The 16,455-nt window shown below is 46.0% G+C and overlaps 1 protein-coding gene across 1 annotated transcript in view, besides 1 other annotated feature; it reads left to right on the plus strand.

Annotated features, from left to right (window-relative positions):
* The window catches only part of Gm5544 (predicted gene 5544), a 36,846-nt gene continuing 20,391 nt past the window's right edge, over positions 1-16,455 (plus strand). The window contains exon 1 of the mRNA NM_001033779.2: positions 1-178. The gene's annotated coding sequence lies outside the window, so the exon portion shown is untranslated. The remainder of the gene's footprint in view (positions 179-16,455) is intronic.
* Positions 11,739-12,715: an enhancer, noted in NCBI's record as "VISTA enhancer mm576". NCBI's record gives its function as "enhancer in: hindbrain (rhombencephalon)[4/8] | other[4/8]" and the evidence as "EXISTENCE:transgenic organism evidence [ECO:0001131][PMID:17130149]".

A 16,455-nucleotide genomic window follows, 5' to 3' on the forward strand; every position in this document is an offset into this window, starting at 1 on the left:
AGTAGTGTAAAATTGACTTTCACAGAAATGCTGTCATTTGATCTTCACTGGGGCCCTATGGGCTGCTTTTTTCCTGTTTTATAGATAAATTTTCTCATCTATTCTCAGAATAGTTGCTCTCTGTTTGAGGGGAAAAAACGTTCAGGGAGAAGCGTCATATGTCAAGAGGACCCGAGGGGTGAGTAATTTCCCTCTCCTAATAAGTACCATAAGAGCCGATTTTGAGCGCGATGTTTTTCTGCTGGCTGTTTTGAGACAGGATAGGAAGGCTATCAGGCAGCTCTTTGATTCCTTCTGCCCTTGTCTGTTCATTTCTGGGTTTGCTCTTCTGAAAAATACTGCCCTGGTTTCCACTCCACCCCCAGGTCAGAATTTTCTTTCCATTTCGGATAAACCTCTTCCTGTTCTTGAGAATTGCATCCCATTCTTGGCGTAATCTAACCAACATCCTCATGCTGGCACCAGAGAGCATATAGGCCGTCACTGGCTGGCTGATGTTCTCCTGGGCTGGCTGATGTTCTCCTGGGCATGGAATAAGTCGCCCGATCCCTAACCTCAACTCTCTTTGGCTCTCCTCAGGCTTTGTTTATTCATAGCTACCTTTCACCCACACCCCCTCCACCCCAGTTGGGGTTAGTGTGAAAGGGAGTCGGATGAGCTAATGAGCTGTGTTTTTTCGCTGTTTCTAATGGCGCTTGTCTTCTGTAATGGCATTGCCTCACAGCAGATTCAGAGCGCTTTCCCTAGGAATGGTGAGGACACCACCTTACCTGGATGGTGAAATCCAGCGAACACATCAGCCTTTATCTTTCCTCTGGGCAGCGTTGGATGCTGATGACCACATCTGCCTTGACGCACTCACTGTTTTCCTTTGATTTCCATGCACTGCTTTGCTTTGCTTTGCTTTGTTTTTGTTGTTTTCCACCTTAGCCATGGCTCATCCGCATCCTTTGCAAGTTTCTCTTCCCTTATAAGCTCCTGCAGTGTTGCTGCTAGAGATCCTGTACTGTACCAGCCGTTTTACTTCATATCTTCAAGGGAAGTCTAGCCCTCCCATAGCACTATGAGATCTATATATCAATAGTAGCTTCCCCAGAATTCCACATCTATATATTCAGTTTCCACACAGAACCCCACTTGGGAATTCTGAAACCTTATTAGCCAACTCACTCCCCCAAAGCTATTCTTCCTGTAGTGCTTGTCACCCCAGTATATGCTATATGCCAGCTTACCTAGTAGCCTGGGACTCACCCTTGATTACTCTCCAAATCCCATCAGCACCACATTCAGTAAGACATCCTCCTTGAGCACCCACATCTCCCACTGTTGCCGTCGCCATCTGGTCTGTGTGTGCACTGTCTGCACGCACTTGGGGTTCTACCTTCTGTCAGCCTCTTGCCTGCTGTTTTTCTCTGCTTGCTTTCTATCGGCCATCAAGATGTCGTTCCCATAACTGATAAATCCATGTCTTGTTTATAGCCCTTTGGCTTTAAAGTGACCTCTAGATCTTGTCTGAGGTTAACAGCTCATAGCTCTTCAGCAGCAGGGCTGTGCCACAGCCAGACTACACCCTGCTTCCTCTTCTAGATCTCCACAAATGCACTTTCCTTTCCCTGACACATTCTACCGCAGGGCCTCAAATGTATCCAGACTGAGTTCTAACCTCACAATGGCATTGATCTGGATCAGAACTGAACCTGGACGCTGAATTTTTAAATAACTCTATGTTAAGATCATAATTTAAACTGGGTATGTTGATATATGCCAGTAAGTCCAGTCGCTGAGAGGCAGGGGTTTTGCTGGATTGCAGCTAACATAAGCAAATCTTGACTCAAAAAAGGAAAAGGAAAGGAACCCCCCACTATAATGCACATGAACATGTATTTAACCAGGTTCACTCGGGATTGATGTTAGCACAGCTGAATGCAGCCAGGGAGGAGGTGACTTTGAAGTACACTCGAAGGCATCCTTGTTCCTCAGCACGGCATTTTATCTTGGGAATTGTTCTTCTTTCCAGCTAGCTTCTACCCCTCTGCTTACCTCCCTACCCTCACCCCTGTCGTCCCACACTTAGCCCTACATGGATCCAGTTTGCATGCTGTGGTAGCTGCTGTGAGGCTGCGGTTTATTAGGCTCAGACTGCAACAGGAAGGCATTGAATCGAAAGCAGAGGGGAGGAAGCACAAACCGATACCCACCACAAAGCTGCTGAGTGCCCGGCGTGACCCAAGACGCACCCTCTGGTGAGGGAGCAAGAAGCCACAGGGTTTAATAAATCATCACCTTCATCTACTTCCCTCACAGCCTTCCTGGGTCACCGCAGCATAGAGACAAAAAGCCACTGGTGGGGGGCAGGGGGGGCGGAGAAATGGCGACATGGTTAAGATCACTGACTGCTCTTGCAGTCCACATAGTGGTACACAACCATCTGTAATGTGTGTGTGTGTGTGTGTGAGAGAGAGAGAGAGAGAGAGAGAGAGAGAGAGAGAGAGAGAGAGACCCTTATACACATAAAATAATTTTTTTTAAAAAGAAAAGGCACCAGAGATATAGAGACTAAGGGAAGGTTTCAGAAGCAAATGGCTGTGGACCAACTATTCATTGCTAATGCCTTATTCTAGCCCAGCTCTGAGTTCAGGCCAGCCCCGAGGATGAAAATCTGGGGAGGGTATTGGTTAATCGCTCTCAGCCTGTGCTGATTCCCACGTCCTTGGTAAACCTTCGCTGTCTGTCTACCTGAAACGCTGTTTGTAGTGATGCAGACTCTTTGTATCTATCGGGTTTCCTGACTAACGGGAACTCCCATGTTCCATGTGCGTGCTATACCCTGTGTCCTAGGTGAGAACGCTTATTTCCCGGTCCCTCCTTCAGTGGGGAGAGAAGAGAAATGGGAGGATCAAAAACATTTTGCGTCTGATTTTACCACAGCCTACCTATGTGTATTTCTTCCCCTTACTATCAAAAGTGATAATCCCAAAGCCTGGAGTATATGGCAGGGCGTGAAAGGTATGGAATGCATACTTTAAGCACCAGGAAGGCTGGGAAATCCCCAGGGTGCACAGCACAGCGTCTTAGAATTCACCTCCCTGGCTACCTCAGAATCCGGGAGGGGAGAGCCGGCCCCTGCTTTTGAAGAGTCAGAACTCAGAGAATCTTTCCTCCACCTTCTCAGTGTGGAGGAAAGGATGCTTTGCTTGGCTAGAAGTAGGCTCTTGGGTCTTCACAGGGTGCCAAGCTCACACTTCAGAGAACAGAACAGGAAGTGCTGTTCACGCAGCTGGGAGGAGGGCTTGCTTGAGCCTGAGCCTGTTAAGTTCCCCTCTCACCCTTTGACCCAACCAGGGCTGACTGGAGGCTCACTGGGGAAGAGATGAGATGTGCCCTGGGGTCTCGCTCGTCCCTTAGCTCAAAGCATGTTTAGCTTTCGGCTTCTGACCCAGCTCTGCCAAGACCCAGCTCAATGCTGAAACTAAAATGGAGGCATCTGGGACATAACATAGTGGGAGGTCAGGGAGACGTTTTTTGGAGAAATGGGTTTCCTTTTCTGGCATTAGCGTCTTTACAAGTGGTAGAGGTGTCTTGGCTTTAGCAACTTTGACAGCAGTGAGTTAGAAAGGCTCTAATAAGTGAAAGAATGGAGTCTGTAGTCAGGGAAATGTTTGAAATTCCCTTTCCCTTCCTCTTGCTTCCCAACCTCCCTCCTTCTCTCTCCTTATTCCTCATGGCTCTCTTCCTGTCTTCCCACCTTCCTTCCCACCTTCTTCAGGGAAGAGGGGACTGGGACTGGGAGGCACCAATTCAGCAAGCCTCAGTCTGGGCGTGTGCCTAGGGTTTACCCGCATGCTGCAATAGTCGAGTACATCCCTCAGGCGATGTGTAAGAATCATGAGTGCTTCCTCCAAACTGCAGTAGCTGGGTGACTGTATCTGTCACAGATTATGACCAGATGAGTCCATTACGTTCTTCTTTTTTTTTTCTTTTTAAAGATTTATTTATTTATTTATTTATTTATTTAGTATATGTAAGTACACTGTAGCTGTCTTCAGACATTCCAGAAGAGGGAGTCAGATCTCATTACAAATGGTTATGAGCCACCATGTGGTTGCTGGGATTTGAACTCTTCAGAAGAGCAGTCAGTGTTCTTAACCTCTGAGCCATCTCTCCAGCCCCCCATTGCAATCTTTAGAAAAGAAAAATTCATATGGGAACAGAGAATTCCTGGGCTGCTCACGGAGGCAAGGGCTTGGGTGCTGTGCATGAACAATAAAGAATAGATTTCAGTGTTAGTTTTTTAAAGATTTGTTTGGTGTGTGTGTGTGTGTGTGCGTGCATGAGTTGCCAGTAGAGGCCAGAAGAGGGTATTGGATCCACTGGGACTGGTATTACAGGCAGCTATCATCCATCTGATATGAATGCTTGGAACAGAACCCAGGTCCTCTGTAAAAACAGCAGGTATGGAGTTGGAGTGGTGGCTCAGTGGTTAAAAGCACTGTCTGCTCTTCCAAAGCAGCAGGGTTCAATTCCCAGTACTCACATGGCAGCTCAAACTGTCTGTAAGTCCAGTTCCAAGGGATCTGACACTCTCACGCCAGTGCATTTCAAATTAAAAAAAAAAAAAAAAAAAAAAAAAAAAGGCAGCAAGCTCACACTCTTAACTGCTGACTCATCTTTACAATCTCTCTGCATTTTCTTTTATTTTAAATGGGAGGGGCTCTCCTTTCCTCTCTCAACATCTTAACAAGTCACCTCTTACCTAAGGTTTGATGCTCTCATCTGGCAGGAGCAGGGATGGTTGAGTTTCTATTAAAATTAAAACCATATGCCCCAATGTGGCTTTTACAAAGGTTAAGATTACATGAAACCTTTACGCGTGTTATATTTCTAGCTGTCACCATCTAGTAACTGTACAGATGAGTAAGCCCTAGCCACAGCTGTTCTGTCTCCTCTACCCAGTGTCACAGGGCTGTCAGAAAAAGACAGGCTTTGATGGGGAGAGGCTACGACATGTAAGGAAGAGTCATTGTGATGTGCTGGGTGTCTGGACATGCTCTGAGCTTTTAAGGGCAGGGTGTGTGTGTGTGTGTGTGTGTGTGTGTGTGTGTCTGTGTGTCTGTGTCTGACTAGATACAATGAGGCAATGAGATATAATAATACCACTATATTCTTTAACTTGTCCTGTATTCTTGTTTGTTGCATATCCTGTTAGGTAGGGGGTGACACCCGTATGCATGCATCTTGAGGCAGAGGAGGACTTCTTTCAGTACTACCCTCTTCCTTAACAATTCCTTGTTATTTTAAGACACTCTTATTACTAAGCTCATCATTTCTGTGAGGCAGGCTGGCCAGGGCCAGATCTTGGGATCTTTCTGTCTCCACTCCACAGTGCTCAGGTTACAAGCGTGTTCAGACACGCCCTGCCTTTGTTGTTTGTTTTGGGTTCTGATTTAGTTTGGCTTTTCGAGAAAGGGTTTCTTCGGGTAGTCCTGGCTTTCCCTGTCCTGAGTCTTGATCTTTCTCTCAACCAGGCTGGCTTCAAACTCTGAGGTGCACCTGCCTCAGTCTCCTGAATGCTGGGCTCCATGCCCTGCTGTTTACATGGGTGCTGGAAAGTTCGAACTCAGATCCCGTGCTTATGCAGGGAGTTACTCACTGAGCCTCCCCACAGCCTCTTTTCCCTGTACTCTTGTTTTTGAACTTGCTAATTGAAATAGACAGACACGTTGTCTTAGTTACCCTTGGGTTACTAGGAAGAAACACCATGACCAGGGCAACTGCTGACATTTAGTTGGGGGCATATTTACAATTTCAGAGGGTGAGTCCCTGACAATCATGGCAGGGAATGTGGCAGCAGGAGGACAATCAGACCTGGCACTGGAGCAGTAGCAGAAGCTCATGTCTGATCCACAAGTTTTAGGTGGAGGAAGAGAGAAACTGGGCCCAGCATGGGCTTTTGAAACCTCAAAGTTGGTCCCAGTAACACACCTCCTCTAACAAGCCCACACCTCCTAATCCTTCCCAAACAGTTCTTCTAACTAGGGACCAAGCATTCAAACATTCAAGCTACCACACACATGTAAAATCAAACCTGTCTATCACTTGGGGCTTAAAATTTGTTTTAAATTACTGCCATATCAGGCATGGTACCACAGACAGACCTGACTGTGGTGTTGAAGGAATGAAGTAAGACAATCAGATGGATCCATGGGCACACAGAGAAGCTGTGTTGGGGAGACTATGGGATCTCTGATGGAGAAACTGCAACATCCCCCACCACCACCACCACCACCACCAAGAAGCTCAACGTATTTGTTATATTGAGTTGAACAAAAAGGCAAGGCTGTTATACAGATAAACAAGGAGGCAGGGTTTATGGTACACAGTTGGGTCAAGGAGACACTTAGCTAATCTCGGTAGGATTGGTCTCTGCAAAGAGCAGTCTTTAGGCTGTGAACATGGGGGTGAAAACTCCAGTAGACATTTCTTCACATGCTATCAGTTTCCACATATGCACCAGGCTTTGCCATTTCCCTCTGAACTTTTCTTGGGATGGGGGAGGCTTTGCCATTCCTGCGTGACCTTTCTAGGGTCTCTGACATGGCCAAGCCCACATCAAGAGCACACATTCCTTTAGAACTCAGGGCTTCCTTTGTCCCCTACAGTTATCACACACACACACACACACACACACACACACACACACACACTCACACTCACACTCACACACACACACTCACACATACACACACTCACACACACACACACTCACACACTCACACATACACACACTCACACACACACACTCACACACTCACTCACACACACACACACACACTCTCACACACACACACACACTCTCACACACACACACACACACACACACACACACACACACACACACACACACGAGATCCAGGGGACTGGTTACACCCATTAACTTCTCTTAAATGAAGAAGCAGTTTCGTAGAAAGTTACCTGGTGTTAATCCGCATTTCATTTGTGGAAAGGGTTAATCTCTTGCCGTTTGTGGCTGGTGTCGGAACTGCAGTATCATTTTCCTTTGATAAGATTTGTTAGCGTGAAGCAGAATCTTTGTCTAGCTGACAGTAATATTTGCACGCTCTTAACGGTACACTTGCTGTGAGCTGAGCCTGGCCTTCTACATACTTCTACAAACCAGCCTCGTCGTTTCCCACCACCCAAATGCTCACTAGGAAGATGTCTGAAGACTCTACCCCCATCTCCTCCTGCTTCTCATCTAGGCTACTGGCCCTGAGATAATTTGTTACTTCATTTCTGGGAGCATCTCTCTGACCAGCCCTTATTTCCAGTGTCCTTCCTGTACCATGTTGCCCTCCTCTCTCTGGCCCTTCTCCCCCTCAGCTTTTATCACCAGCAACCCCTTAGGCCAATCCCATAGTCTGCTCCTTCATGCATTACATGAACGAATTTCTTGAGGGCAGTGAACCACACAATCCGATGTCTCTTTTCAACAGTGAAAACGAAGCTGCTCTCTAAACACATCTTTATTGAGAGGTGATTTATGGACTACAAAGCGACAAGTTTGAAGTCTACAGTTCCGTTTTCAGTAGGTTGTAGAACATTCCCTCCATCACTCTAAGTAACATTAGACATTCTCTTCATACTAAAGAGAAACCTTCATTCGCCATGGTGACTCATTATTCCCCATGCCTGGCCCCAGCCCTGGGCTCTCCTTAATCTTAGACCATCTGCTTTCCTGTTTTGGCTCCATTCGCCTGTTCTGACATTGTATGTAAATGGTGCCACACTGTATGACATCTTTAATTTCTGACTTCTTTTATTTACAGGAATTCTTTGGAGATTCAGTCACACTGTAGCATCTGTCTGAACTCGATTCCTTTTTTGTTACTAAATAACATTATACCGGACAGATGTGTCACACCTTATCTGTTCATCAGCTGGTGGACAGCTAGGTTGTTTCCACTCTGTGCAGACTCTGTATAGACATGTTTGCACCTCTCTGGGGCACACACCTAGGAGTGGAATTGCTAGATCGTGGTAACTCCATCCTCGGGGTTCCGAGGGACTGTCAAGCCGTTTCAAAGGGGATGCTTCCATTGTATTTTCCCACCAGCAGCAATAAGGTCTATAATTTCTTTCTCCTCAGCAGTAATTGTTTCTCTGCGTGTTTTATTGTAGTCATGGTGGCGAGCAGAGCTCTCTGACCAGGCAGGGATTTGCTTTCTGTGACCTAATGACTTATCAGCCATTTCTATAATTACTTTGGAATAAAATTATAATCTTTTGCCCATTTTTATTTGCCTCTTTATTTTGTGATGCTGGGGGTTAGACCCAAGGCCTGGTGCACTGTAGTTAATCATTCTACCGCTGAGCTACATCCCTCACTCAGTGTCCTTTCACATTTTTGATTATTTGGCTTCTTATTATTGGGTTTTGTTTTGTTTTGTTTTTTGAGACAGGGTTTCTCTGTATAGTCCTGGCTGTCCTGGAATTCACTCTGTAGACCAGGCTGGCCTCGAACTCAGAAATCTGCCTGCCTCTGCCTCCCAAGTGCTGGGATCAAAGGTGTGCGCCACCACTGCCCAGCTTGGCTTCTTATTATTGGATTGTGAATATTTCAAGTACAAACCCCATATCTGGAATGGAATTCACCAGGTTAGTCTCTAGTCTCAAAGTCACTGGGGCCTATTTCCTGAGTACTGGGATCAAAGGTATGTGCCACCTCCAGACTCCTCCTTTCTCCTTCTTGTGTCCTTCAAAGCACAGATGTGTGCAATTTTAATGAAGTTCAAGATGTCACCTGTTATTTTGTCTTTTTTATCAGCTCGTGTCTTTCTGTTATAGTGAAGATCATCACGTGACTCAAGGCTGCTTAATATTCTAAGTTGTCTAGTTCTAGCTCAGATATTCAGGTCTACAATCCACTGGGAGCTTATTATTGTGCACGATATTAAGCATTTGTCCAAATCGATTCTTTTGTACATGGATATCCAGTCTTTCCAGTGGCTTTTCATTTGTTTAAGAGACCATCCCCCACCCTGTTGAATTCTTTTGGTGCCTTTGTCAAAATTCAATTGAGCATAACTGTTAGGGCTTGTGTTTCTGTCCCGCTGATCTGAGTGTGTTTACGCTGAATAGGTCTTGACTGCTGTAGCCTGGCAGTAAGGTTTCAGATTGGGAAGCCCGAGTCAACCAGCTTAACACTGCTGCTAACACTGCTGCTAACACTGCTGCTAATACTGCTACTAACACTGCTGCTGACACTGCTGCTAACACTGCTGCTAACACTGCTGCTAACAGAGTCTCCTGCACTTCCCCCATGAATCTTAGCATTAGCACCAGTCACAGGGAGACTCTAGAATTCACCAGAAAACTGATTCTAATAAGGAAAGTGCCCACCTCATACCTAGCGTAAAATTAGAAAAGGAAAATTGAGCAGGTAGGCTTTGGAGTTGAAGGAACGACAGGCCCTTTCAAAGAGCTCCCACTGATAGAGGCTGGGAATAAAAGAGCCAGAAAGTTTAGCAAGCCTCCCGCCCCCCAGAGAGGAATGTTTGTTCAGAGAGGGCAGTTTGAGCTAGCACCAGGGGATATTGTGAAAGATAATGGAAATGGCAAAGTCCATTGATCTCCCCAGAAGGCGAGAAAGTCTGAGTAAGCAGGGCCCTCCCTCAGGCTGCTGATTGTCTCAGAGGATTCTCTTCCACCCGGGGAAGCAGCTGCTGCCTGCTTTCTGCAGCTGAAAGACAAGAAACAAGTAATAAAGAAGAAATATCCTCTGCCTTTTCCTGCCTTCCTCTGTGAACACTGTAACCTCTGTCCTGCTTTGTTAAGTTTTCCCCTTTATATGTTCCCCCAAAAAGAAAGGAGAGAGAGAAAAGAAAGCCAGAGAGAGTCAGAGAAGAGAGGGAGGAAGTTAGAGATGCCGGGGGTAGGAGAGGATTCTGAATCTCGACAAATTAAGAGACCTGGTAGGTGAGGTTTGCACAGTAGGCAACGGCACTTCGCAGTGTGTCTGATGGCTTGGGTTCAATCACCAGCACCCGACAAAGGCAAAAGGAGAGAAGCAGGTTTACTGTCGTCCTCTGACCACCACAGGATCCCTGTGGCATGAGCCAATGACCCCAGCCACAATCAATCAGTCAGCCTCTCTCTGTCTCTGTCTCTCTGTCTCTTACACACACACACACACACACACACACACACACACACACAAAGGACCCCTGACCCTACTGTGTAATATAACAAAATGTCATTAATATTATACAAACAACATCCTGTGACTGTGTAATCTAACTTCTGGAAATTTGCCCCAGAGAAATAAGATATGCAAAAGCAGGGAGTGGGGATATTAATGACAGCATTGTCTATAATCATCTGCAAGGCTGGAAATATCCAAGTCTCCAAAACAGGAGCACGTTTCATGATGCCATGGCATGTAAGAACTGTAGCCAGTAGTACTGGGCTCACAGAACTGCGTCTGTGTCCACTGCCTGGGGCCCTGTCATCGTCACGTCACCCGATGAATTGCTGTGGACTCCCAGCTAGTGTTTGTGCTTTGCCTTGTTCTTGCTCTCAGCTCAGCACACTTAGTAATCCTCTAGAAACTTAGAATGCACTGTCTTGTGCTTCAGTGCCTGGCTCCCCTCTCATGCAGGAGAAAAGCTGGTGGTTTTGCCTCAGAACAGGCCCCGACCCAACCTGGCCTCCGTCCACCGCCTTCCACCCCCTGTGCTTCTGCTTTCTTGCACACTCTTCTCTGCCTCTGCCGTGACTTTAAAGGCATCCTTGGCTCACTTCAGCCTCTCCCCCCAGATGTCCATTGGTCTGTTCTCTCAGGCTCCTTGAGCTCTTTGTTCTAATGCCACCCACACAGAAAACTTCCTTTGGTGAAATCTCTGTCTTTTCCCCAGATTCCAGGATTCCCCACTCCTCCTCCTGCTTCATGCTTTAGCAGCTTGTCTTACTTTGTGGGACTTATTTTAAGGGTTACTTGTTGGCTCCCCTTGGGGACTGTGTTCTGGAAGAAAAGTGTTTGTGTTCACTGTCCACGGCTATAGCATCGGTATCTCAGCTGTGCCTGGCAAAATGCGCTTTCTGATGTGTGTTAAATGACTGTAACTACACTATTAAAAATCTGGAAAATGACGCCTTGGTTTTGAAAGTTGGAAGGTATTGACTGTTAAGTGTGATGTGCATAGGAGCTATAGTGTAGAAGAAAATTGGATTCTGGTCCTGATGCTGCATTGTTCTAGTTGGGCACAGCTGGGCAACTGTACCTCTCAACTCCATCACCTACGAAGTAGTCATAACAAGGTCTCCCTCACAGAACTGTTGTAAAGATGAGGTGAGGAATATATGCAACTGCCTGGCACACAGTAGGCACAGTGTGAGCCTCAGGCTTCTCTTCTGAACATCCATCGGGGAAAACTGCAGAACTGGAGATAAGTGAGGGCCCCAAATACAGGGGTTGTGCATTTTGTGGTTTACCGTTTAGTCCTCAAGTCCTCCCTAAGCACAGTTTACAGTGGAGATCAGACAAAGGCGACCTGAGTGCTGGTTCACCTTTGACACAAGCTCTCCGACAGTAAGTCCTCACCTCTCTGGCCTCTTTCCATGTTATTAAAATTAAGAGGTTGTGTTGAGTGACTTTCAGTCCATTAAGACTCAAGATGCAATAATTCAAAAGGGCAAGGCAACCCACCTTAGTCTAGCAATCTACACCCTACCATAGTCTAGCCTTCCCTAGACATGCAGACCAGATGTTTCTAATCTTAGACATAAAAGACTCCATTCTTTGGTATCTGAGGTCCAAAAGAAACTAGAGAATTTTTTAAAAGCATACAGCAAAGGAACTTTCTTTTTTTCCCTCATTTCTACATAGCTGCACAGATGGTGTTCAACTTAAGTCAGAAAAGAAAAGCATATATTACACACACACCTTTGGGTTGGGATTTACCATGTGAATCTATATCCCTGAAGGAAAGTGTTTTGTGTTAAGCCAAGAAGTGGATGCCAGCAATTCTCAACTACAGCCCAGCGCCAGCCCAGGCACCCGCAGGACGCGGCCGGGAGCCAGAGCCCGGTGGAGAGTGGCCGGGAGGGCTATGGCTAACGTCTCCCTTCCCGTGGAAAGTTGCCTGGCCTTCCACAGTGCCTCACCAAGGCAGAGGGGTAAGATGGTCTGCTCTACAGGCGCATGGCTGCAGTCAGCAGGTTAGCAGCCCTGTCTGTGTTTCTCTGGGTGGGGGAGGGGTGTCAGCTGCCCAGGACTCCCTCCAGCAACTGACCACAAAGCTTTTCAAATGCCCCGTTGGCAAGGCCCCTGACTTTACTCAGCTGAAAACTGAGGACCTCATCTGGGAAGGGTCAGTTTAAAAAAATGACAGCATTGCCCAAAGTAAACAAAGGGAACAACCACAACAAAATCCTTCTCAGCAGCGTTTCTTTACAATTCCCAGCCCAGCCCACGGGGGCTCGGGCTCAAGTCCCCACCCACTGCCTCTGATGCCCCCATGAGGCCATGTCTGAGTAAGCTTAGCTGACCTGAGGAGCGCAGCTTGTGAGCACGCCCTCCCTGCCCTCTCCCCTGAGTGCAGAGCTGCTGAAATTGGAGTTTAAGGCTGCAGGCACGGAGACTGGCTCGTTCATCAAGATCACTGAACACAGCATAAGAGATAAGTCACCGCTGCTTACTGAGGTGGATCCGGAGGAAGTCGGGGGCCTGAACTGGTCTTTTTCTTCCGGATCCACTCAGCACTGAGGTCACCTCACACTGTTCCAAAGAACTATGAAATAAGGGACTTAATTTTGAGGTTCTCTGTCCTTTTTCTTTTTTGTCGAGACAGAGTCTCTCCTGGAACTCACTATGTAGACCAGTCTGGCCTCGAACTCACAGACATCTGCCTGCCTCTGCCTCCCAAATGTTGGGATTAAAGGAGTGCACTCCCATGCCTGACACTTTATCCTTTTTGAAAGTTTTCTTTCTTTTATTATTTCTTTTATGTGTGTTTTGCCTGCATATATGTCTGTGTACCACATGTGAGCATTATATCCAGGGAGGCCGGGAGAGAGTTTATAATCCCCCAAGACTGGAAGCAGAGATGATTTGGGTGCTGGGAATTGAACCACAGTCCTCTGCGAGAGCAGACAGTGCTCTTAACTTCGGAGCCATGTCTCAGTTCCCATCTGTCCTCTTCTTGATTCTAAGCGAATCTTCCTCTGTTGATCTTGAAGCCTGCCTAGAAAACAATTTTTGAATTTAGACTTGAGCAAGAGGCCTAAGGCTTCCACTTTGTGTGCCTTGTTCACACGATGCATTCAGGTTACTCAAAGCTTCTTTCGAGCATTCTGAGGTCTGCTGCTGAGTGAAGGAGAAATGGGCTTCAGAGTCCAGAAGACCCTGGGATTCTGTCACTACACTAGCTGTGTAGATTAATACACACAAAGTATCTACTCTAAGACTTAGCTTCCTGCAAAATGAATGGGACCATAGTATCTGTTTTAGTTAAAGTTACAACGGCTGTGATGGAACACTGACCAAAGCAACCTGGGGAGGAAAGGCTTTATTCATCTCACTCATCCTCATCGCTGTTTATCATTGAAGGAAGTCAGGACAGGGACTCAAACAGGGTAGAACCCTGGAGGCAGGAGCTGATGCAGAGGCCTTCGAGGGGTGCTGGTTACTGGCTTGTTCCTCTTGGCTTGCTAAGCCTGCTTTCTTATAGAACCCAGGATCATTTGCCTAGGGATGGCCCCCCTCAGGATGGGCTGGGCCCTCCCCCATAGATCACTAATTAAGAAAATGCCTTACAGACTCACGGGAGACATTCTTTTTCAATTGAGTTTCCTCCTTTCTGAAGACTCTAGCTGTGTCATAAAAACCAGCCAGTGCAGTATCTTCATTATAATATCATGGTAGGGAGGAAGGTGCTCCTGGCGTGTGCCATGGCTTGTGACAGGTCACTCCAGCTTCCCCAACCCCCAGCCCTCAGACCCTGCTTGGCTCTGCTAGACAAGATAGAGCCCTGAACCTACCAGCGGAGGTGGATGTGGCCAAGGTGTTGGTGGAAGAATGAGCAAGGAGGAATCCCAAGGAGGAAAAGTCAGAGAGAGGATGGCAGCAAAGAGCCACCAGGTGTCACACAGGGCCAGAGACTTTTGGCTTTTGAGGATGGAAGAATATTCCTGAGCATGGGACAAGAGCATGTGGATCCAAGAGTGCCTCCACCGGGGGACGATACCTTTGCCACAAACCAGAATTTAAGCCTCTCCAAAGTATGTGGTAGAACTAAAGAAAAAGACATCAGCCAACAGTCCTCTGAACTGTCATTGGCTCCCTCAATAATCCCAGGCAAAAAAATTAGAATTCACCACTGCAGCCCAAGATGCTTGACATGAAGGCTTGGGCTAAGAATGGCGTGAGCTGCAGAGACCCACACAGCTTCCTCGCAACAGTGACTTGGCCCGCAAGCCAGGGTTCCTAGCTAGCGCTGGATTGCCCTGGAATTTGGCCAAGATGACTGCAGCCAGGGGGAAAGAGCAAAGGAAGAAAAAAAAAAGAAAAAGTCAAGAAAATACTGCAAAAAACTGAAGGAATGAAAAAGGACTGAAGAAGTGCACAGGCTCTGCAGCTCATGAAAACTCATCTGGAAAGTCCTGGGCTTAGGAGGGACTCCGTGGTTTCCCTGGATTTCATGACAGTGCGCTTTAGCAAATTAAGTCTGACTGAACCCCACATACAAGAAGAATCTTATGCCAACCGCAACACTGTAGTAACTTCTGGACTTGGAAAAAGAAGTTTGTTGGTTTCTACTGACAGGTCATATAAGTGAGTATTTATCACATAGGTGAAGCACATCTAATACAGATTTTCCTGCAAAACCCCACACGTGTTCAACATGAGGCTGGGACAATGACATTCCATACCAGCCTTCTGATGGGTCTCAGTCAAAATATAGGTCACTGAAGAGGTTATATAAATTACCTTTAGCTACAAGAAATATAAATGAACTCTGTGTTTAGACTTGGATACATCCTTAGGGTATTATGAAATACTCTAAAATCTGAAAACAAAATTAAAACATTCCTGGTCCCAAGCATTTTGTACGCTCAACCTGTAATAAAAATTCTCTAAACTGACAGCCATCTGCCTTTTGGGATCTTATACATGCACATAGAAAATATCATGTGGGGGAAAATGGCTTTATATTATGAATCCCATTCAAATGGCAGTTTGAGTACAGTTCTGGTCAGAGGATATTAGGATTGTTAAGAGAATTACACCTTCTGAGGCGAAAAGCTTACTTTGTATTAAAAGAGGTATAGTATATTAATCATGATTTTAAAACCTTTATTTCTTGGGATGGAAACATTGCTGATTTCTCAGAGGAAAATTGTAGTTTTGTGACAACTACTGCAAACCAGCCTCGCAAAGGCTTCTCATTGTCTTGCCATGTCAAACACCACCCATGGGATAGAAGGGTTTCCGTTCTTCAAGAGCATGAGTTACTAAGAAGAGGAACATGATGTACTGTTAGTTAGTACCTTAGGTTGGGTTTTTTCTTAGGCTCACTAGAGCCTAATCGTTAAATGCCACCAGTTAACTTGCCAATGACATAGATCCTGACTTGGGGTTTATTCTTTCTGTAACTAATAATGGTAGCCATGTCCTGTTATGTTTTGCTCATGCAGATTCAAAGTGAAAATTAAAAATTCAAATGTATGAAGTCATACTTCATAAATGATAATGGTCTAAATTTAGAAAACATTTTATAGTAGTGATTGCAGAAGCTGGATAAAATGGCAGTTAGAAGGACAGCACTGAGGGTCTTTCAACGGCAAAACAAACATCACACTCTTAAATGCGGCTTTCTTAGACTTTTTTGGGGTGTGGGGGCTTCCAAGACAGTGTTTCTCTGTGTAGCCCTGGCTGTCCTAGAACTTGATCTATAGACCAGGCTGGTCTCAAACTCAGAGATCTGTCTGCATCTGCCTCCCCAGCACTGGGTTAAAGGTGTGTGCCAGAGCTTTTCTAAATGCAGTAGCTCTCTATTCACTATTGAATCTAGAAACATTTTCTGCATTTCTGGTCATTGAATTTTAAGTTACAGTATTTGTCAAATAGCCTCAATAAAAATGAAAGTAAACATTGAAATAAATTATATATTTATATTTTTAATTAACAGCTATCATCTTGGTAGTTTTGTGACAGGGCCCATGTGATACACTTAGCACAGAAACATTAGAAATTGTTCATAGTCCTGGTACAATTGTTGTCCTCTCGCAGATGAGGGAATTAGGCACAGAAGTTTAAAGATGATGGTCAGGGAAGGGCTAGGAAGAGAGTTAGAACTCTGCAGCCTAATTTCATGGCAAGGGCATTGGCTGCTGTGTCCCTGTCTGTGGACACACAGGGTGGGTGGCTCTGGGCCACTGTCAGATAAGAGTGTGTTC

Source organism: Mus musculus, chromosome 3 (assembly GCF_000001635.26).
Source record: "Mus musculus strain C57BL/6J chromosome 3, GRCm38.p6 C57BL/6J".
NCBI classification, from domain to species: domain Eukaryota; kingdom Metazoa; phylum Chordata; class Mammalia; order Rodentia; family Muridae; genus Mus; species Mus musculus.